At 43.1% G+C, this 23,537-nt stretch overlaps 1 protein-coding gene across 5 annotated transcripts in view; it reads left to right on the forward strand.

The window, feature by feature from the left end:
• Nucleotides 1-23,537, forward strand: part of ADIPOR2 (adiponectin receptor 2) — a 103,647-nt gene that overhangs the window by 21,009 nt on the left and 59,101 nt on the right. Inside the window, exon 2 of one of the 5 annotated variants that reach the window (XM_050747101.1) lies at nt 3,230-3,396. The exons of the other annotated variants lie outside the window; for them this stretch is intronic. The gene's annotated coding sequence lies outside the window, so the exon portion shown is untranslated. The remainder of the gene's footprint in view (nt 1-3,229; nt 3,397-23,537) is intronic. 5 annotated transcript variants of the gene reach the window in all.

Genomic DNA, 23,537 nt, shown 5'->3' on the forward strand with positions numbered 1-23,537 from the left:
CTTTTCTGAGGGTTCCACATCCACGGATTTAACAAATCTAAGGTAGAAAATGTTTGGTTAAAAAACAATATGAGAATAAAAATAATACAAATAAAAAGTACAGTATAACAGCTGTTTATATAGCATTTAATCATATTAGGTATTCTGAATAATCTAGAGATTGATTTAAAGTGTAAGGAAGATGTGCATAGGTTATATGCAAATATGATTTTTTTTGTTTTTTTTTTTTTTTTTTTTTTTGAGACGGAGTCTTGCTCTGTCACCCAGGCTGGAGTGCAGTGGCCGGATCTCAGCTCACTGCAAGCTCCGCCTCCTGGGTTTACGCCATTCTCCTGCCTCAGCCTCCTGAGTAGCTGGGACTACAGGCGCCCACCACCTTGCCCGGCTAATTTTTTGTATTTTTTAGTAGAGACGGGGTTTCACCGTGTTAGCCAGGATGGTCTCTATCTCCTGACGTCGTGATCCGCCCGTCTCGGCCTCCCAAAGTGCTGGGATTACAGGCTTGAGCCACCGCGCCCGGCCTTTTTTTTTTTTTTTAATAAGGGACTTGAGCATCCTCAGATTTTGGTGTTCAGTTTTGGGTGGATTAGGAGGGTAGAGAGGGATTCTTTTTTTTTTTTTTTTTTTTTTTTTTTTTGAGACGGAGTCTCGGTCTGTTGCCCAGGCTGGAGTGCAGTGGCCGGATCTCAGCTCACTGCAAGCTCCGCCTCCCGGGTTCACGCCATTCTCCTGCCTCAGCCTCCCGAGTAGCTGGGACTACAGGCGCCCGCCGCCTCGCCCGGCTAGTTTTTTGTATTTTTTAGTAGAGACGGGGTTTCACTGGGTTAGCCAGGATGGTCTCGATCTCCTGACCTCGTGATCCGCCGGTCTCGGCCTCCCAAAGTGCTGGGATTACAGGCTTGAGCCACCGCGCCCGGCCGAGAGGGGTTCTTGAAACCAGTCCCCCAAGGAAAGGATACCGAGAGATGACTGTATTCTTTTGTTCTGTGGCTTGCCTTTCATTTTCTTAACAGTCTTTGGAAGAGCAGATGTTTTTTAATTTTGTTGAGTCTAGTTTATCACTTTTTACTTATGGTTAATGCTTTTTGTGTCTTAAGAAGTATTTAGCTACACCAAGGTTGTAAAGATTTTTTTTTTTTTTTTTGAGACGGAGTCTGGCTCTGCCACCCAGGCTGGAGTGCAGTGGCCGGATCTCAGCTCACTGCAAGCTCCGCCTCCCGGGTTTACGCCATTCTCCTGCCTCAGCCTCCCCAGTAGCTGGGACTACAGGCGCCCGCCACCTCGCCCGGCTAGTTTTTTGTATTTTTTTAGTAGAGACGGGGTTTCACCATGTTAGCCAGGATGGTCTCGATCTCCCGACCTCGTGATCCGCCCATCTCGGCCTCCCAAAGTGCTGGGATTGATTACAGGCTTGAGCCACCGCGCCCGGCCCGGTTGTAAAGATTTTCACCTGTGTTTATTTTGGAAGCCTTACAGTTTTAGATACTATATTTAAGCCTATGATCTATTTCAAGTTAATTTTTGTGTATGATGTGAGGTAAAAGTTCAAGTTCTCCTCTCCCATATGAATATCCAGTTGTTCAAGCACCATTTGGTAAAAAGACTATCCTTTCCTCATTTAATTACTTTGACCTTTGTTGAAAATCAGTTTTTCATAAATGAGTAGGTCTTTTTATTATTGCATTGATCTGTATACCTATACTATTTTTTTTTTTGAGACAGAGTCTTGCTCTGTCACCCAGGTTGGAGGGCAATGGCATGATCTTGGGTCACTGCAGCGTCTGCCTCCCAGGTTCAAGCGATTCTCCTGCCTCAGCCTCATGAGTAGCTGGGATTACAGGCATGCACCACCATGCCCAGCTAATTTTCATATTTTTAGTAGAGATGGGGTTTCACCATGTTGGCCAGGCTGGTCTCGAACTCCTGACCTCAGGTGATCCACCTGCCTGCACCTCCCAAAGTGCTGTATTACATGTGTGAGCCACCACACCTGGCCCTGTGTATCTATGCTTATGCCAGTACTACATTTGATTACTGTGGCTTTATGGTAAATTTTGGTTACTCTAGATTCTTTGCATTTCCATAAATTTTGGTATTAATAGTGTCAGTTTCTATCAAAAAGCCTGCTGGAATTTCAGTTGGCATTCTATTAAGTATATAGATGATTTGGGAGAGAATTGCCATTTTAAAAATATTGAGTCTTCCGGTCCTTGAAAATGGTGTATGTTATTATTTTTTAAGGTTCTTTAGTTTCTCTCAGCAGTGTTTTGTAGTTTTCAGTGTAGGACATGTTGGACATCTTTTATTGGATTTATTCCTAATTATTTTAAGTGCTTAAATGAGAATTTTTTTAAAGTTTCATTTTCTCCAGTTTGGTGCTAGTATATAGATTACAATTGATTGGTGGTCTGTCTAGCATGTAGAAATTCCTTAATAAGTAGTCAGATGGAATTTAATTTGTTCTCCTCTAACTTTCTGGGGAAATAATAATCTAAAACAACAAAAGATTATCTCTGAATTTGAATGGGTTTGAAATTTGTATGACTGTGTGCCTTATTTTAATTTCTCTGAATTTGAAATATAGAAGTGCATTTGGATTTTATGATAAAATGTACAATAATAGATGTAAGTAGAGACAAGTAGAGATCATTCAACAGATAAGAGGATATAGTTGTAGAGAAGCAGAATTGAAAATTTTTAGATGGTAAAATTAATATTCAATATTTATATTAAATATAAATATTTTAAAGTAGAAAGTGCTTGAGTAGTATGATTAAAAAGAGGAATGTTGTTTTCATTTGAATACAGTTTGGCCTACAAGAATGTCTGTTACTGGCTTAAGTATTTTTCTTTGTATATACTGTCAGATGATTTACCATTTCCCAGCCAAACCTGATTGGTTGGCCCAGTACAACTCTCTTCTGTCTTTTAAGCTGTATCCTTGATAGTATTTCTGTTCATCCTGCCCAGAAGATTGTGTTCTCACACAGTTTTCTGTGGTTGTTTCTAAAACATGGTGTAAATGAAAGGATTGTAAAATGTGCCAATCAGCATTCTGTAAAAATGCACCAATCAGTGCTCTGTGGCTAGCTAGAGGTTTGTAAAATGGACCAATCAGCAGGACATGGGCGGGCACAAATAAGGGAATAAAAACTGGCCACCCCAGCCAGCAGCTGCAAGCCAGTTGGGTCCCCTGCCACGCTGTGGAAGCTTTGTTCTTTCTTCACAGTAAATCTTGCTGCTGCTCACTCTTTGGGTCCATGCCACCTTTAAGAGCTGTAACACTCACCGCGAAGGTCTGCGGCTTCATTCTTGAAGTCGGCGAGACCACGAACCCACAGGAAGGAATCAACTCTGGACACATGTTGGCGACCCAGATGGGACTATCGCCAAGTGGTGAGTACCATTGGACCCCTTTTGCTTGCTATTCTGTCCTATTTTTCCTTAGAATTCAGGGGCTAAACACTGGGCACCTGTTGGCCAGTTAAAAGCAACTAGCAGGGCTGCCGGACTAAAGACACGGGTGTCAGGCTTTCTGGGAAAGGGCTCCCTAACAACCCCCGACTCTTCAGAGTTGGGAGCATTGGTTTGCCTGGAACCAGCTTCCTCTTTTCCTGTACTTCCAGGCTGAGCCAAGGATTGACAAGAGAGGAAAGCCATTCAGCTGTGGGGTCTTGACAAAGAGTTGGTTGACCTTGTAGCCATGAGGGAAACTCTGTAGGTCAGCCAAAGGGTCTGTGGGTCGGTCCAGGGGTCCTCAGTAGAAGTTGTTAGTTGAACTCATTTGGGGTTCCATTTGTAAGACCATCTGCAGCTTGATGGCATCGATTCTGGAGGAAACAAAGTTGACAAGGAGGTTAAAAATACAGGGCCCGATGGCGAGTAATAGCAAGATGCCTGTTATGGGACCTAGAAAGGGGAGAAGCCATGTCACCCAGCTCCAGAGGTTGATATAAGAGTTTGAAAGGCGTCTGATTTCAGAAGCCTTTTCCTGTAAAGGCCAGGTGGCGTCTCGTACTATCCCTCACTGGTTAGTGTAAAAGCAACACTCTTCCCCTAAGAAGGTGCGTAGTCCTCCTTTCTCAGCAGTGAGGAAGTCTAGGCCTTGGCAGTTTTGGAGAGTCAGTGCTGCCAAAGAGTCTATCTGGGATTGTAGAGTAAGGATAGATTTTGTTATTTCTTGCAAACTGTCTGAGAAATCGTTTGAGAGTGTGTGGTAGTAGGATAATGAAGTAGATAAACCTGCTATTCCAATTCCTGTAGCAGTGACCATTCCTAACCCTATAAATAGGGGTATTAGTTGTATGGCTCTGCGCTGACGGACTTGAGCTTTGAAGAGGCACTGATAGAGTCTGATTTCCTGGGGCAATGTTAATGTTGGGAGTTAGGAAGACTAAGGTGCAGGTGCCTGTCCAGTTGGTGGGGAGGCAGATATAGGTCGAAGTTCCACATAAGAAGAATATGCCTTGGCTGGGTGGACAGAAATTTACCCTGGCTTTTAAAGGAATAGGGTATACTGTTTTTTCTTTACTACTGCTATCTCTCTTTTTGTCTCTTTGTCTCTTCCTCTCTCTCTCTCTTTCTCCTCTTCCTCTTTCTGTCTTTCTGACTTCTTTGTCTGTCTCTTCCTCTCTCCGTTTCTCTCTTTCTGACTCCCTCTTTGTCTGTTCCTCTTTCTCTTTCTCTCTCCTCTCTGCTGGTCTTTCCTTGCCTCTGCCAGCTGCTTGTGCTGCTGTTCTCCCCTCTCCTTTCCCTTCTTGATGGCTTCAGCAGTGTAAGACTGCCACCTCCTTGGGTTTTTGCACTGCATGCAATAACTCCGTGATTTCCATGTGGTATTTAATGGGGTTCCCCTAGAGGTTAGGAACCCCCTTTCTTTCCATGTTGCAGCATGGGCATGTAGGATTAGATAAGCGTACTTGTTATCTGTGTACACATTTTCTTCTTTTTCCCTTTCCCAGTTCTAAGACTTGGGTAAGTGCCACTAGTTCTGCTATCTGGCCGCTGGTCCCTGTGGGGAAGAGGCTTACTTTTAAGTACTGTTACATCACTAACTATGGCATAACCTGCCCCTTGTATCTCATTCTCTACAAATGAACTTCCATCGGTATATAGGTTAAAGTCAGGATTAGCTAAGGGGACTTCTAAGAGATCCTCTCGGGCGGCATAAGTCTGGACTATAATTTGTTGGCAGTCATGCTTGGTTAGTTCCCCATCCTCTGGGAGAAAAGTGGCAGGGTTGAGGGCCACACACGTGCATATTTGAAGCACCGGTCCCTCAAGGAGTAGTGCCTGGTATCTAAGCAGGCAGTTTTCTGATAGCCATAAACTTCCTTTGGCACCTAGTTTGCCATTTACATCATGAGTAGTCCAGACAGTGAGATCCTTTCCTAGTATTATTTTGATAGCCTCTGATACTAAGATGGCCACCACCGCAACTACCTGTAAACAGGCCAGCCTTTTGCCACTGGTTGTGAGGTTGTCCCACGAGTTGGAGTAAGGACTCCAAGAACTATTCCTGCTCTCTCTGAGACGTATAAAGAGAAGTTTTGTCCTGTGGGAAGGCTTAAGGCTGGAGCTTATACTAGGGCCTACTTTAAGGTTTTGAAGGCTGTTTCTGCCTCTGGTTCCCATTCTACTAGATGAGTATTTGCCCTCTGGGTCTCCTTGATTAGAGTATAGAGGGGCCTGGCTATCTCGCTGTATCTGGGGATCCATAGTTGGCGAAAGCCGGTGATTCCAAGGAACCCCCGCAACTGTTTTAGTGTCTTAGGGTGAGGATAAGCCAGCATAGGCTGTATTCGTTCCTTGCTGAGGGCCCTGGTTCCTCTGGCTAAGATTAGGCCTAGATACTTGACTTGTCATAGGCAGAGCTGGGCCTTTGATTTAGATGCCTTATACCCTTGATTAGCTAGAAAGTTCAAGAGATCTACAGTAGCTTGCTGGCATGAGGCTTCTGAACTGGTAGCCAAAAGTAAATCATCCACATATTGAAGGACCAGAGTGCCTGGGCTTGAGAAGTGGCCTAGATCTTGGGCCAGTGCCTGACCAAACAGATGAGGGCTATCTCTGAACCCTTGGGGCAAGACCGTTCACGTAAGTTGGGACGTGTGGTCTGTGGGATCCTCAAAGGCAAAGAGAAACTGCAGGGGAGTCAGAGTGCAGGGGAATACAGAAGAAGGCATCCTTGAGGTCCAGAACTGTGAACCATTCTGCTTCCTCTGGTATTTGAGAGAGCAGGATATAGGGGTTGGGTACAACTGGGTATAGAGGAATTACTGCCTCATTGATAAGTCTTAAGATCTTGCACTAGTCTCCACTGACCGGTTTTTGTACTCCTAGAATTGGGGTGTTGCAGGGACTGCTGCATTTTCGTTTTTTTTTTTTTTTTTTTTTTTGAGACGGAGTCTCACGCTGTTGCCCAGGCTGGAGTGCAGTGGCGCGATCTCGGCTCACTGCAAGCTCCGCCTCCCGGGTTCCCGCCATTCTCCTGCCTCAGCCTCCTGAGTAGCTGGGACTACAGGCGCCCGCCACCGCGCCCGGCTAATTTTTTGTATTTTTAGTAGAGACGGGGTTTCACTGTGGTCTCGATCTCCTGACCTTGTGATCCGCCCGCCTCGGCCTCCCAAAGTGCTGGGATTACAGGCTTGAGCCACCGCGCCCGGCCGGACTGCTGCATTTTCTTACTAAACCTTGAGCTTTTAGATATCTAACAATATGATGTAATCCTTTATGAACTTCAGGTCTTAAGGGATATTGCCTTTGATAAGGAAAAATGGTGGGGTCTTTTAGCCTTATTTGGAGAGGGCGGGCATTTTTTGCCCTTCCAAATTGTCCTTCCAATGCCCAGACTTCAGGGTTGATTCCCTCCTCAAGTAGGGGACAACAAATGGGTAATTTGTCCCCATATTCATGCAGATGATAGCTCCAGCTTTGGCTAATACGTCCCTCCTTAATAAGGGTATGGAACTTTCAGCATAATAAGAAAGGCATGTGAAAAGAGCAGAGTCTCCCAATTACCACTGAGGAGGTGGGAAAAATACCTGGTTACAGGCTGTCCTGGGATCCCTCGGATGGTAATGGACCTTGAGGACAGCTGTCCGGGACAGGAGATTAACACTGAGCCTTGGATGGTAATGGACCTTGAGGACAGCCGTCTGGGATAGGAGTTTAACACCGAGAAAGCCGTGCCAGTGTCCAGGAGGAAGTCAATTTCCTGGCCCTCAATGGTTAAACGTACCTGCGGTTCAGTGAGGGTGATGACATGAACTGACGCTTGCCCCGGGCACCCTCAGTCCTGTTGTTGGATCATCTGGTTGGGGGCTTCTGGCCCAGAGAACCTTTGTCCTCTGGGGCAGTGCGCCTTCCAGTGATTGCCTTAGCATAGTGGACATGGGCGAGGGGGTAGCTTGTTTCTCATTGGACAATCGTTATTTTAAAGTGTCCTTGCAAACCAAACTGATAACCAGCCCTACCAGATGATTGGCCTGCTCCATTTTCTGTCCTTTCTGAACCACCAAGGTCTGTTTGAGGGCCATGACTAAGGCTGTGGCCTTTCTCTTATCTCGCTTTTCCTTTCAGTCTGTTCCTCTTGGTCCCTACTATAGAACACCAAGGTTGCCAGGTTTAATAATGCCTCCAAATTTTGTTCAGGGACCAGGGCTAGATTTTGGAGCTTTCTCCTGATATCTGCGGCTGACTGGGTAATAAACTTATCTTTTAGGATCAATTGACCCTCGAGTGAGTCGGGTAACAGGGTAGTATATTTTCTTAAGGCTTCCCTTAGCTGCTCGAGGAAGGCGGTAGGATTTTCTTCCTTTCCCTGAGTTGTGGTGGACATCGTTGAGTAATTCGTGGGCTTTTTCCTAATTATCCTTAGTCCTTCCAGAACACAGGTCAACAGATGGTTGCGACTCCAGTCTCCATGATCTGAGTCGAGAACCTGGTGGGGATCCATACTGAGGATGGCTTGCTGACCAGTAGGGAATTTGTCCCTTTCTTCGACTGTCATTCTGTCATTTACTTGACTAAGATACCAGGTATCTGCAAACTCGGGCTGCAGCTAAAGCTGCATTCTTTTCATTAAAGGCCAGGGTTTGATCTAACAATAGCATGACATCTCTCCAAGTGAGGTCGAAGGTTTGCCCTAGACCCTGTAGGACATCTGTGTACCTATCAGGATCATCTGAAAACTTCCCCAGGTCTACCGTCATCTGCTTTAAATCAGAGAGAAGGGGACATGTACCTGGGTTGGGCCAAATTCCCCTCCCCCTACAGCTTGAAGGGGACGTAACCAATAGCCTGGGAGTTTTTGTGGTCCTTTGGAGATTTCTTTGCTTGTTTCCTTCTGGGGAGGGGGGAGATTAGAGGAGGCTTATCATTAATAGGAAGTGGAGCTATAGGAAGGCTGGGATATGGAGGTAAGCTCAGAGGTCCTCCTCCACAACATTGCAAGCTTTGCATAGTCGTGGATTATCCTTCAATGAAAAGAAAGCTTGGACATAAGGTATTTCACTCCATTTGTCTTCCTTCTTACAGAAAAGGTCAAGCTGCAGGATAGTATTGTAATTTATACTTCCCTCAGGTGGCCATTTTTCCCCATCAGAGAGAGAATATTGGGGCCAGGCCGTAGTGCAGAAAAAAATGAGCCACCTCTTTTTCAGGGTTTGCAGGTCAAATTGGTCCCAGTGGCTTAGGATGCGTTTCAAGGGTGAGCCTGTTGATGCCTGTGTGTTTCCCATCTGAAAGAAAAAACCACCCGTGGTTTTGTTTTGTTCCCCCCATCCCCCAACCCCGAGTTATCGTGGCTTTAAAAGCCAGACCGTTGTCGCTTTGGCTGGCCTAGAGAATTCCCCTTTGGAGGACACTACCACTGCAGGGCCCCTTCTTTGCCCCTATCCAGCAGGAAGTAGCTAGAGTGGGCGTCGTCCAATTCCCAGCAGCAGTTGGGGTGTCCTGTTTAGAGAGGGAATTGAGAGGTGAAGCCAGCTGGACTTCTGGGTTGGGTGGGGACTTGGAGAACTTTTCTGTCTTACGAGAGGATTGTAAAATGCGCCAGTCAGCACTCTAAAAATGCACCAATCAGGGCTCTGTGGCCAGCTAGAGGTTTGTAAAATGGACCCGTCAGCACCCTGTAAAACGGACCAATCAGCACTCTGTAAAGTGGACCTATTAGCACTCTGTTAAATGGACCAATCAGCAGGACATGGAGGGGGACAAATGAGGGAATAAAAGCTGGCCACCCCAGCCAGCAGCGGCAACCTCGTGGGGTCTCCTTCCACACTGTGGAAGCTTTATTCTTTTACTCTTCACAGTAAATCTTGTTGCTGCTCACTCTTTGGGTCCACGCCACCTTTAAGAGCTGTAACACCGCGAAGGTCTGCGCTTCATTCTTGAAGTCAGCAAGACCACGAACCCACTGGAAGGATCCAACTGCGGACACATAAAGATGAGGAAAATTGTTCTTTAGGCTTTGAAGACTTTACTGTGTGCACTTAGCATTGCTGAATGTGGTGGTCTCTGAGAGCAGTGTAATTCTGATGATACATACAGGCATTTGTCTATTATAAAAATGGGATGAAATTGAAGATGGGTTTATTGCCTTTTATATCATCTTTTGGATTTGTGATACTTAAGGACAAACCTTTGAGAATGTTTGTAGTTATTAATATGACCAGAAACTGGAACTGTTTCAGTCTGGCACAGGAGAGATTAGTAGTAGTATTGCTGTTAGTCATTACGTAAGAGATGTTAATGTTTGGATTTAACCTTCGATTGTTTGTAATATGGTATTCCTAACATTCCTGACTAAAAGGATAGTGAATAAAAAAGAATGCATTTAGAACTATATTAGAACTGCATTGCAGAAAGCATATGAAATTTCAAGTTTAGGAAGTTTCCTGCTTTAAAACTTTTTTCTTCACACTTCACACTTTCAGCACTTATGTGTGATGCATCTAGGAGATGCATCTGGTTTCGCAAATACAGTACTGCACCTGAAATATTTTCAGTATTTATTTACTCAGTATTTATTTTCAGTCTTTATTTCCTAAAGGTTAATTTTCTTTAAAACCTTAGCAATTTTTCATCCAGTCTTTTTCATGTTATAATCATTTGCTTGTGTGATTTTACCACACGCTATATCCAACTAGGCAGCATTACTGGAAAACTTATTTGATTTTTTGCCAAGAGATGGTTAGAATATTTTTCGTGGTAGAGAATATGTGGTGAAAATGCTTTAATTGATCCCTGACCAAATTCAGCAAGAAAAACTTAAGTAAACTTTAATAAGCAGGCAATAGAAGTTAAGGTGATATTCTGACTTTGGGTATAAACACTCAAACATGAGCTTTGCTACTGTAAAGTAAGAAATAAAATTAGTGTTAAGTCGAGATGAGTGAACTTGTTGATCATCTGCCTAGCCTACTGTGATAGGAATGGTTGGAAGACTTGGAAGTTTTTCCTGTCCTAAGTTGATAAGCATTTGAGTGGAAAGAGAGGCACTTTTCTCCTGAAGTTGTTCACTTTGGAATTTTCAAACTGTTTAAAGTCCTTTAAAATATTCTGAGTTACTTCTTTATTTTCTAGGCTCTTCCTATTAAGAGAAATATTGCCTTTTTGTCCTTTAAAATCTAATACCCTCATCTTTAGTGGTTGTCTCTGCTTAGGTTATGTTGCTTAGGACATAACATTGACGTTTGGTTAAAATGTCACTGAGCTGCCGGGTGCGGTGGCTCACGCCTGTAATCCCAGTACTTTGGGAGGCTGAGGCGGGTGGATCACCTGAGATCAGGAGTTCGAGACCAGCCTGACCAACACAGATAAACCCTGTCTCTGCTAAAAATACAAAATTAGCCAGGTGTGGTGGCACATGCCTGTAATCCCAGCTACTGGGAGGCTGAGGCAGGAGAATTACTTGAACCTGGGAGGCGGAGGTTGCGGTGAGCTGAGATCGTGCCATTGTACTCCAACCTGGGCAACGAGAGCAAAATTCCATCTCAAGGAAAAAAAAAAAATTCACTGAGCCTCTGAAAAGCACGAGGGACTAAGCAGTTTGACTCTGTAGGCTTTATTATTAGATTTGTGTATTTGTATTATAAGGAAAACAAAATTTTAGTAAAATATAATGTATTTTGTTCATTTTATTTAGTTCATTGCTGGATTGCCGGTCTGTAGAACTTTTCCTGGCACAGAATAAACATAAAATAAGTATTTTTTAAATGATGTACTTAATTTTATTACCCTACCATGCTTGAAAATGTGACTTTATATTATAGTTTCCTTTAACGAAAGGTAAAACTACAGTCAATATATAGACTGTAAATAAATTTTTAAAAATCTTCATTTACTGTAATGTAATAGTGTCATTTTACACGTATACCTGCTTTTCAGATTTGTAACTCATTTGGTTTAAATTTGGGGCATTTGGATGTTTCTGATGTTGAATGATAAAATGTAGGCTTAAAAAATTCTCCTTCGAGTTTTATACTGCCATATTGTGTATAGCCTCTCTTTCATAATGATACTTGGACTGTGATGGTATAGAGTGACTCTTATTTTAATCTGGATGCATTCGAGATATTTCAAGTTCTTGAAAGACTGTTACACTTCTTGGGATGGTCATCATCATATTTTTAAAGCAGAGATCCTAAAACTTAAAAACCTCAGAGAAAGTCCAGCATCTATTTTCAACTACTTGTTTTTTAAAGCTTTAGAACTTTGTACTCTTTGGTGAGGTTACAAAACAAATTTAGATTTTTTTTTTTAACTGAGGACTTCAAAAAAATTTTGTGATGTTTATAGTATTTTGTCTCGTTTTAGAAAGTCAAATTTGTTGAGGTATAGTTTACACTCAGTAAAATTCACCCGTTTTAGATGTATGGTTCTGAAGTGAATTTTGACAAACATTACTGAAATGACTAAAGTGGACTGCTAACTAGGAGACAGTGCTAAAGTAGCAACTTAGCAATTAAAATGTCATCTTTTTATCACTTTGGGAAGATTCTCATTGGTATTTTTTCGTGGGTGCAATAAGAGACCAGCAGTGTGGCAGGCTTTCACTGGCTTTTTCCCCCAACTCTACTTCCCATAATGGTAAGATTTTCCTGTTTTCTTAGGAGAGTCATCCATTGGGGTAGAGTTAAGCTAGGATGGGTTCCTTGTGATTTTATTTAAAGGTTGGTCTACTTAATGCTGGCGGGAAAAAAGCAGTGTAGTGATACAACACGTTGCCTGCCTTTACATTTTCAAAATAATTTTAAGGAAATAGATTGCTGTTTGATTAAAAATGCTTCTTTGTGTTATGGCAGTTAAGATTTTATTAACACTCCTTCTCAGCTATCAACTATACCTTTTTTTAAGGGCCATATTAGTAACATATGTTGGGAACTTTTCCCATGTTATCAGTTAAGCTTTTTCAGTTATCAGTTTTGTTTTATTGAGACTTTTCTACTCAGAAAGGTTCTGAGTATTTGGAAAGTACTCCAATTGTAATCATTCTTTTTATTGCTTCTGGAATGTAGCAAGGCTCCATGTTCTTTCCTATTTCTTGACAGTTTCTTAATATCGTCAAACGTTGTAGAGTATAATGTACTATCTGTGTTGAAATACTTGGCTTTGGCATTTAAGTGCTATCATGCATTTATTTGAGAACAGTTTATGGCTCATTCAGACACTGTGGGTAAGAGCATTGACTTAGGTGTCAGGCAGAATAAATTTAATCTGACTCTGCCATTTATTAACTATATGAACATGGATAAATTAATTATAACCGCTCTGTTTTGTCATCTGCCAAATGGGGAAAATAATCATATGTATCTTCCAGTATTGTTGTCAGGATTAAAGAGATAATCAATGGGAAATATTGTATTGCATGTAGTAAGCACTCAGAGCATGTTAGCTGCTCCTGTCATCCTCACTCAACAGAAGTTTTTTTGTTTTCGTCTTTTTTTTTTTTTTGGAGACAGTCTTGTTCTGTCGCCAGGCTGGCGTGTGGTGGTGCAATCTCCGCTCACTGGAACCTCCGCCTCCCAGGTTCAAGCAATTCTTCTGTGTCAGCCTGTGGAGTAGCTGGGATTACAGCGTATACCACTATGCCCAGCTAATTGTTATATTTTTTTTAAGCAGAGATGGGGTTTTACCATGTTGGCCAGGCTGGTCTCGAACTCCTGACCTCAAGTGATCCGCCTGCCTCGGCCTCCCTAAGTGTTGGAATTACAGGCTTGAGCCACCATGCCTGGCCCTAGCAGCGGTTTTTGAGCTCTTACTTTGCATCCCAGACCATGCTTGGTGTTGTAGATACAAAATGGATTCTAAGGAAGGCTTCCCCATCTTAAGAAGTTTCATAGTTCAAGAGGGAAGACAGGCAGTAAACAGTTGTGACATATACTATATCAGAAACAAAAGAATAAAGGAGTTAATATCATAAGCCTGGAGAAGTCAGGGAAAGACATTTCTATCTCTGACTTAATTTTGATGTTGACTTATTTGGCAGATATTTACTGAATACGCTTTACTTTTGCCGGGCGCTATTTTAGGTGCTGGCAATACCACTGGTTTCATGGAAGACAGTTTTTCCATGGACTGGTGGGCGGGGGGTAGAGTGGATGGTTTTGGGATGATCCAAGCGTATTACATTTATTGTGCACTTTATTTCTATTATTACTACATTGCAATATATAATGCAGTAATTATGTAACTCAATGTAGAATCAGTGGGAGCCCTGAGCTTGTTTTTCCCGCAGCTAGACTGTCCCGTGTGGGAGTGATGGGAGACAGTGGCAGACCATCAGGCATTAGATTCTCATAAGGAGCGTGCAGCCTAGATCACAACAGGGTTCAGGCTTCTATGAGAATCTAATGCCACCGCTGATTTTACAGGAGGCGGAGCTCAGGTGGTAATGCAAGCAGTGGGGAGCAGCTGTAAACACAGATGAAGCTTTCCAGCCCCTCACCTCCTGCTGTGAGGCCAGGCTCCTAAAAGGCCACGGGAAATGGCTTGTAGCCTAGGGGTTGGGGACCCCTGCTGTGTAAGAGTTGTGTAAGGAATTAAATCTTGGGGTCCCCATTTCCTAAACTAAAGGGAAAAGTCAAGTTGGGAACTGCTTAGGGCAAACCTGCCTTCCATTCTATTCAAAGTCATCCCTCTTCTCACTGAGATAGATACATATCTGATTACCTCCCTTGGAAAGGCTGATCAGAAACTCCAAAGAATGCAATGCAGCCATTGGTCTCTCACCTATCTGTAACCTGGAAGCCCCTCCCCGATTGGAGTCTTCCTGCCTTTGCTTCAAGTTGTCCTGCCTTTCCAGACCAAACCAACATACTTCTTACATGTATTGATCGGTGTCTCATATCTCCCCAAAATGTATACAACTAAGCTGTGCCTCAACCACCTTGGGCACATGTTGTCAGGACTTCCTGAGGCTGTGTCATGGGAGCGTCCTCAACATTGGCAAAATAAAATAAACTTTTTTTTTTTTTTTTTGAGATGGAGTCTCGCTCTGTCACCCAGGCTGGAGTGCAGTGGCACGATCTCAGCTCACTGCAACCTCCACCTCCCGGGTTCAAATGATTCTCTTTCCTCAGCCTCCTGAGTAGCTGGGATTATAGGTGCATGCCACCACACCTGGCTAATTCTTGTATTTTTAGTATAGATGGGGTTTTACCATGTTGGCCAGGCTTGTCTTGAATTCCTGACCTCACGTGATCCGCTTGCCTCAGCCTGCCACAGTGCTGGGATTACAGGCATGAGCCACTGTGCCCAGCCTGCAGAATAAACTTTCTAAATTAACTGAGACCTGTCTCGAATTTTCAGGGTTCACAGAGTAAAGAAGACAGATGATGTCTCTACTCTCAGGAGCTCAGTCTAGCGGGAAAAGATCAGTAGTAAACAAATAAAAATGTCAGAGACAAGTGCTATGAAAGAGACTAAAAGGTGATGTAATAAGGAGAGACTGAGGAGTTGCTTTACATTGCATGGTCAGGGAAGGATCCTTTGAGTAGGTAACCTTTGAGATTTTCATACAGAGGAGTCAGCCTTGGCAAGTATTAGAGAGATGAGCATTCTACCGTAGGGAACCATGTTACACAAAGCTCCTTAAGCTTTTGGCACATGTAAGGAGCAGACAGGTCAGTGTGGCTGGAATGTAGTGGGCAAGGAGTAGAGTGGTGCAAAATGAGATCAGAGATAGTCAGGGTCTAAATCATTTAAGGGTTTGTAAGCCAGAGTAAGGGGTTTCTAGGTGTAAAAGAAAGCCATTGGAGGGCTGTTAGTGGGGGAAGTGCCTTTTGAAAAAGATTACTGTCATTGCTGTGTGAGGACTGGATTCTGAGGATAAGGGTAATGAGGGTAGAATTTAGGAGACCTTTGGAGGCTGTTGTATTAGCATAGGTGAGAGGTGGTCGTGGCTTGGGCCGGAGAGTAAATTAGTAGAGAAAAACAGATTGATTTGGGCTGTGTTTTGAAGACTGAATCAGCAGGACTTGCTGACTGCATGTGATCAAGGCAAATCCTAGGACTTGAGCACTTAGAAGATTGGTGGTGCAGTTTACTGAAATGGATAAGACTGGAGGGGAGAGCAAGTTTGGTGGGACAATCATGAGTTCTATTTTTTTAAGTTTGAGGTGCCAATTAGACATCTATGTGGAGATTTCATACTTGGTGGTAGGTAATAGTAGTACTCTGGAATTCAGTGAGAGTTTAGGGCCAGGGATAAATATTTAGGAGTAACTGACATTATCTGCTAGATTTGGTAATAAGGAGTTCCTAAGTGACCTTGACAAGTGTGGTCTTAGTGGGAATGGAAACTAGATTGTAGAGAAGTATCGGTGAAGGATGGAATGAGAATATGAAGTTGGGGAATGGAGACAGTGACAATAGACTCCTAAGAAATTTTCCTGTGAAAAGGGAAGCAGAAAAATGGTTGTGTCCACAAGTAAGGCCCAGATTCGAGTCTTACTTTCATACTTGCCTGGATACAGTTATTATGTGAGTGTATTCGAAAGTTTAAGATATTTTATGTACCCTGCTCAGTCCTCTCTACAAATATTGAGGTATCTAGATGATACTTTTCCTTCTGTGACATGAGAGTCCTTAGTTTAGGGAAGTTAAGTGACAGTTCAAGTAGAACCTGTATTTGGACTCACTCACTTTGACTAGGTGCAGAGTACTTTTCATTATACCAAAATGCTCCTTAAACTTTTATTATCTTGGTCAAATCCAGTCTAACTTAGAGTTTTTGGAAGGATTACAAGATGAGAGATGTGAAAATTCTTTTTTTTTTTTTTTTTTTGAGACGGAGTCTTGCTCTGTCGCCCAGGCTGGGGTGCAGTGGCTGGATCTCAGCTCACTGCAAGCTCCGCCTCCCGGGTTCACGCCATTCTCCTGCCTCAGCCTCCCGAGTAGCTGGGATTACAGGCGCCCGCCACCTCGCCCGGCTAGTTTTTTTGTATTTTGTAGTAGAGACGGGGTTTCACCGTGTTAGCCAGGATGGTCTCGATCTCCTGACCTCGTGATCCGCCCGTCTCGGCCTCCCAAAGTGCTGGGATTACAGGCTTGAGCCACCGCGCCCGGCCGAGATGTGAAAATTCTTTGCAAGCTGTAAATTGTTACACAAATATAGAAATTCCTTACTTTAAAATGCCCCATTATGTCTTCTTTTTACATGACTTTTTAGGACATAGTAGGCAGTGGCCTTGAAGTTCATTTTGGATCATAGCCTACTTCATTAGAGCCCAGAGAATGTAAGCAGATTGTTAAAGACAGAACCTATCTATGGCATATGAATCAAATCTGGATCATGTTTAATTGAACATTTTTACCTGGTTTAATGATCTTGTCTCCTTTGCCTGTTCCGTAAGGTCCCATAATCCTCCCCAAAGGAACTCTTCCCCAAAATAATTCCTTCTAAAAATGTGGAGGGGGCTGGGTGCAGTGGCTCACGCCTGTAATCCCAGCACTTTGGGATGCTGAGGCGGGTGGATCACCTGAGGTCAGGAATTGGAGCCTGGCGAACATAGTGAAACCCTATCTCTACTGGAAAAAAAAAAAAAAAATAGCCAGGTGTGGTAGTGGGTGCCTGTAATCCCAGTTACTCAGGAGACGGAGGTGGAAGAATTGCTTGAAGTGAGAGGTGGAGGTTGCAGTGAGCCAAGATCGTGCCACTGCGTTCTAGCCTGGGTGACAGAGCAAGATTCCATCTCAAAAACAAAACAGAACACCACCACCAAAAGTGGAGGTAACTTAAAAAAACTGCAAAAAAGCCAATCCTGAAAGGTTACAAACTATATCATTCCATTTATATAACTTTTTTTTTTGAAGACAAGGTTTCACTCTGCTGTCTAGGCTGGAGTGTGGTATCATAAACACAGCTCACTGCAGCCTCGACCTCCCATGCTCAGGCAATCCTTCCACCTCAGCCTCCTGTAGCTGGAACTACGGGCATGCACCACCTATTTTGTGATTTTAATTTTTATGTTGCCTCCGAGTTTAAAAGAGCAGAAAAGCTGTGGAAAACAGTAAGGTGAGTCCTTAAATAGAATTACCCTATGATCCAGCAATTCCACTTCTGGGTATATACTCAAAAGAACTGAAAGCAGGGTCTTGAAGGGGTATTTGTACACCCATGCTCATAGCAGCATTATTGACAACAGCTAAACCCTGGAAGTAGTCCAGCTGTCCACAAATGGAGGAACAGATAAGCAAAATGTTACCGGTATACATATAAAATGGAATCTTTTTTTTTTTTTTTTTTGAGACGGAGTCTTGCACTGTTGCCTGGGCTGGAGTGCAATGGCATGATCTTGGCTCACCATAACTTCTGCCTCCCTGGTTCAAGCGATTCTCCTGCCTCAGCCTCCCTAGTAGCTGGGATTAAGGTGCCCACCACTATGCCCAGCTAATTTTTTGTATTTTTAGTAGAGACGGGGTTTCAGTATGTTGGCTAGGCTGGTCTCGAACTCCTGACCTTGTGATCCACCTGCCTTGGCCTCCCAAAGCACTGGGATTACAGGTGTGAGCCACCGCACCCAGCCACAAAATGGAATCTTATTTCACCTTTGAAAGGAAAGAAATTCTGACATGCTACAAACTGGATGAATCTTGAGAACAATATGCTAAGTGAAACTGGCCAGTCAAACCAGTCACAAAAAGACAAATACTGTCTGATTCCACTTTAATGAGGTACTTAGAGTAGAACAAATCACAGAGACAGAAAGTAGAATGGTAGTTACCAGGGGCTGAGGGGAAGAGGGAATGGCGAGTTACTGTTTAACGGGTTTAGTTTCAGTTTTGCAAGTTGTAGAGTTCTAGAGATAGATGGTTGTAATGGTCACACAACAATATAAATGTACTCAGTAACATTGAACTGTGCACTTAAAAATAATTTAGATGGTACATTTTATGTTATATGTATTTTACTACACCATCAGGCCCAGCTAACTTTTTGTTTTGTTTTGATTTTTTGGTGACAGGGTCTCACTCTGTCGCCCAGGCTGGAATGCAGTGGCACAATCATGGCTCACTGTAGCCTTGACTTCCTGGACTCAAGTGATCCTCCCATCTCAGCCTCCCAAGTAGCTGGGACTACAGGTGTACACCACCACTCCTGGCTAATTTTTACTAACTCACTCCCTTTTCTCCCTCCTTTCAGTATTCATTCATTCATTTAACAGATAATGATTGAACAACTGTTATGTATTACTATTTATTATATATTATTCCTGGGAGCAGACTATTAAGGGTCACTCTATACCATCACAGTCCCAAGTGTCATTATGAAAGAGAGGCTATACACAATACAGTGGTATAAAACTGTAAACAGACTTTTTTAAACCTACATTTTGTCATTCAACATCAGAAACATCCAAATACCCCAAACTTTCTTTTTTTTTTTTTTTTTGAGACAGCGTTTCACTCTTGTCACCCAGGCTGGAGTGCAATGGTGCGATCTCGGCTCACTGCAGCCTCCGCCTCCTGGGTTCAAGGGATTCTCCTGCCTCAGCCTCCCGAGTAGCTGGGATTACAGGTGCGCGCCACCATGCCTGGCTAATTTTTGTATAGTAGAGATGGGGTTTTACTATATATTGGCCAGGCTGGTCTTGAACTACTGACCCCAGGTGATGCACCCATCTTGGCCTCCCAAAGTGCTGGGATTGCAGGTGTGAGCCACCACGCTTGGCCACATGTCCCAGACTTAAACCAAATGGACTATAAATCAATTCCCTGAAAAACTGGTATACGTGTAAAATGATGCTATTACATTACAGTAAATGAAGATTTTAAAAAATTTATATATAGTCTATATATTGACTACAATTTTACCTTTAATATGAAGTCACAGTTTCAAGCATGGTAGGGTAATAAAACTAAGTACGTCATTTAAAAATACTTATTATATGTTTATTCTGTGCCAGGCAATGTTCTAGAGACTGGCAGTCCAGCAATGAACTAAACAAAATGAACAAAACATATTATATTTTACTAAAAATTTGTTTTCTTTATAATACAAATACACAAATTAATAATAAAGCCTACATTAATACATTGTACTAATCTGTCTTGGTGAGAAGTCCAATTTAACTATGAAGATATAGTAGAAATGCTTTTAATTTCTTTTTTTCCCTAGAGAATGTGATGTTTATTCATTAATTTATTCATTCACTCAGGAAATCTTTATTGAATGTCTACTGTGTATCAGTTGCAGTTTGGGATTCAGTGGTGAACAAAACATAAATGCCTCCCTTTATGGAACCTACAATCTGTTGGTTTTAAAAAAAAAACCTCTCCTGGATTAGTGTTAGATTTCTAGACCAGAAGTGTCAATTAAGTTTAACAATTTCTTCAGGCAGAGAAAATTGCTTTTGAGGTATCACTTAAGCAACCTTAGTGCTTCTAAGCAACGTAACTGCCTTTTGAGGTATGAACTGAAGGGAAGGGGAGGGAAGTATAAGAAATTGAGTTGGGAATTTTTTTTTTTTTTTTTTTTTTTTGAGACAGAGTTTCACTCTTGTTGCCCAGGCTGGAGTGCAATGGCACCATCTTGGCTCACTGCAACCTCCGCTTCCTGGGTTCAAGGGATTCTCCTGCCTCACCCTCCTGAGTAGCTGGGATTACAGGCGCATGCCACCACAGTCAGCTAATTTTTGTATTTTTAGTAGAGATGGGGTTTCACCATCTTGGCCAGGCTAGTCTCGAACTCCTGACCTCAGGTGATCTGCCAGCATTGGCCTCCCAAAGTGCTGGGATTACAGGCGTGAGCCACCACCCCCGACTGAGTTGGGATTTTTAATTTTCCATAGCTTTCCCATTAGGAAGGCAACCTGGTGTGACTATATTTGACTGAGAGTAAAGAGATCTGGGTTCTAATCCTAACTTAATCATCTAATACTTTGTGTGTTTCAGAATTCTTCACAGTGATCCTTGCTTGTCCTCACTCCTTTGTATAGATTTTTTTTTTAAAGGATTTTATCCACTGTTTTGCCAGTAACTATGCTAGCGTCACTTTTTATGCTAGTAATAGTTCTATGTTCAAGTTCATTCTCTTTCCTGAATTTAAATTTGTGTTTCCTAGTGCCAACGGAACATTTCTGTCATTTCATACTCCATTTCCAAAAAGAAACTCATTATTGTTCCACTTTGAATTTGCTTCCCTTCTTTATGATCTTTTCATCTCAGCAAATGGCATTGCTATGTACCCAGCTGCCTAAGGAAAAACCCTGAGTCGTCATCTTTCTCTATTTCATTGACCCTCATTCAGTCATTCAAATATTGCTTCTCTTTTTTTTTTTTTTTTTTTTTTTTTTTTTTTGAGACGGAGTCTCGCTCTGTCGCCCAGGCTGGAGTGCAGTGGCCAGATCTCAGCTCACTGCAAGCTCCGCCTCCCGGGTTCCCGCCATTCTCCTGCCTCAGCCTCCCGAGTAGCTGGGACCACAGGCGCCGCCACCTCGCCCGGCTAATTTTTTGTGTTTTTAGTAGAGACGGGGTTTCACCGTGTTAGCCAGGATGGTCTCGATCTCCTGACCTTGTGATCCGCCCGTCTCGGCCTCCCAAAGTGCTGGGATTACAGGCTTGAGCCACCGTGCCCGGCCCAAATATTGCTTCTCTTGAGTGTATCTTGAATCTACCCTTCATGCTCTAATTTCTAAACAGAACTGACACCCTTTGTCCTGCATATTCTACATTCTTTGCACAGAATACCTTTTCTTTAGTTGGCATACTCCAACTCATTGGTTAATGTCCAGCTCAAATATTAACTCCTATAAAACCTTCACCATTTCTTTTAGGCAGAATTAGTGATTCCTGAGTCTTTGCTCTTAGAGCATGTAGGTCAGGTGTCTACTATATTTCTGTTCATTCACAGTTTTTTATTCGATTGTCTGTAGAATAGGCTTTATTATTGTCAAAGGGAAGACAGCCTTAGCAAAATTTTGAAATAAGTCATTTTGTGCCTAAGCATACATTAGTTTGTGAGAACATACTTTTCAAAGTGAAATGTAGTGGGGTGTATAGTATGTTTGAGTATCTTTTTCCAATAAACATTGCATGTATAATCATTCACTCATTGCATGTATAATTATTAATTAAATATTCTTTATTAATTAAAGACCGCTCTGGTCTCTCCAGAAGTCTTCCATGGCCTCCCTCATCCCCACCCTCCAGAGGAATCTGAAGCCGCATGTGCTCCCTGGCATCCACAGCCCCTGCCTCTCCCAGAGCAGCAGTACCTGAGCCTCAGTGTATTCCAAGAATTGAAACCCTTGGTCAGCTGCCCCTCTGCACCAGAATGTTTCTATCCCATTCTTACCTACCCAAGGCCCTTTCAGTAGCCCCTTGGGGTATTCTCTTCCTATGCACCAGGGCAACTTCCGAACTCACCACTTTCCTGGAAAGACTCCCAACATCTTGGGGGAGCAGTCCCCCACAGGCCGGACTCCAGATGCCCATGCACACAGGAACACTTTAAAAAAAAAAAAAAAAAAAAAAGGATATTAGTGGGAGGGACTTTGTAACTGAGGAGGTTTAGGAATTGAAAACTCATATGTATTTTCTTTCTTTCCTCATTGTCATTTCCTAGCTACCCAGAGATATTGAAGGACAACTGAGCTCCCCTACTTGTTAAAAATGCATTGGTCAAATTTGTGTAGACTTCCACATCTATTTATGGGCTCAGAACGCTTTCTAGTTACTTGTTCCTTCCTACCAGCTGTTTTCTGTTTGTGTTAGATTTTTTTTTTTTTTCCTTTGAGATGAAGTCTCACTCTTGTCCCTTGGGCTGGAGTGCAGTGGTGTGATCTCAGCTCACTGCAACCTCCTCTTCCCGGGTTCAAGCGATTCTCCTGCCTCAGCCTTCCAGGTAGCTGGGATTTTAGGCGCCTGCCACTATGCCCGGCTAATTTTTGTATTTTTAGTAGAGATGGGGTTTCACCATGTTGACCAGGCTGGTCTGGAACTTCTGACCTCAGATCCGCCCGCCCACCTCGGTATCCCAAAGTGCTGGGATTACAGGCGTGAACAACCATGCCTGGCCTCATGCAGATCTTTTAAAAAAAACATCTTAACACGGCCGGGCCCAGCGGCTCACGCCTGTAATCCCAGCACTCAAAGTCTGAGGTGGGCCGATCACTTGAGGTCAGGAGTTCCAGACCAGCTTGGCCAATATGGTGAAACCCCATCTCTACTAAAGATACAAAAAATTAGCCGGGCGTGGTGGTGCGTGCCTGTAATCCCAGCTACTCCGGAGGCTGAGGCAGGAGAATTGCTTGAACCTGGGAGGCAGAGGTTGCAATGAGCCGAGATGGTGCCATTACACTCTAGGCTGGGCAACAGGGCGAGACTCTGTCTTAAAGAAAAAAAAAAATAAAGAAAGGTCTGCATGATACAATACAGTATTCATAGAATTTTGGCCAGTGAAAATTTTGTGTTAGTAGAATAAAAATTAGCTCTTCTAATTTACAGGTATTGATAGTCTGGTCTTTCCATCTTCCATCTTGACTCTCTTTTACTCTTAAAAATCTTAGAACAAAGTAAAGCCAGTTCCAAATACTTTTCCTAGTTCTACACTTTTTTTTTTTTTAAAACAAGACAGTCATTTGTCTGAGTACAACAGGACAGTTCATTGTTAATACTTTGGTTCTGTGTGCATTAAATCTTTTTTTTTTTTTTTTGAGACGGAGTCTTGCTCTGTAACCAGGCTGGAGTGCAGTGGCCGGATCTCAGCTCACTGCAAGCTCCGCCTCCCGGGTTTACGCCATTCTCCTGCCTCAGCCTCCCGAGTAGCTGGGACTACAGGTGCCCGCCACCTCGCCCGGCTAGTTTTTTGTACTTTTTTTTAGTGGAGACGGGGTTTCACCGTGTTAGCCAGGATGGTCTCGATCTCCTGACCTCGTGATCCGCCTGTCTCGGCCTCCCAAAGTGCTGGGATTACAGGCTTGAGCCACCGCGCCCGGCCAACATTAAATCTTTTTTCCCCCTCTACCCACAGTTTCCCTTTGTAAACTTTGAATGTTTTGTCAGTAGAGCATCATCATAGGTAATGATAT

This window comes from Macaca thibetana, chromosome 11, assembly GCF_024542745.1.
Source record: "Macaca thibetana thibetana isolate TM-01 chromosome 11, ASM2454274v1, whole genome shotgun sequence".
NCBI lineage: Eukaryota > Metazoa > Chordata > Mammalia > Primates > Cercopithecidae > Macaca > Macaca thibetana.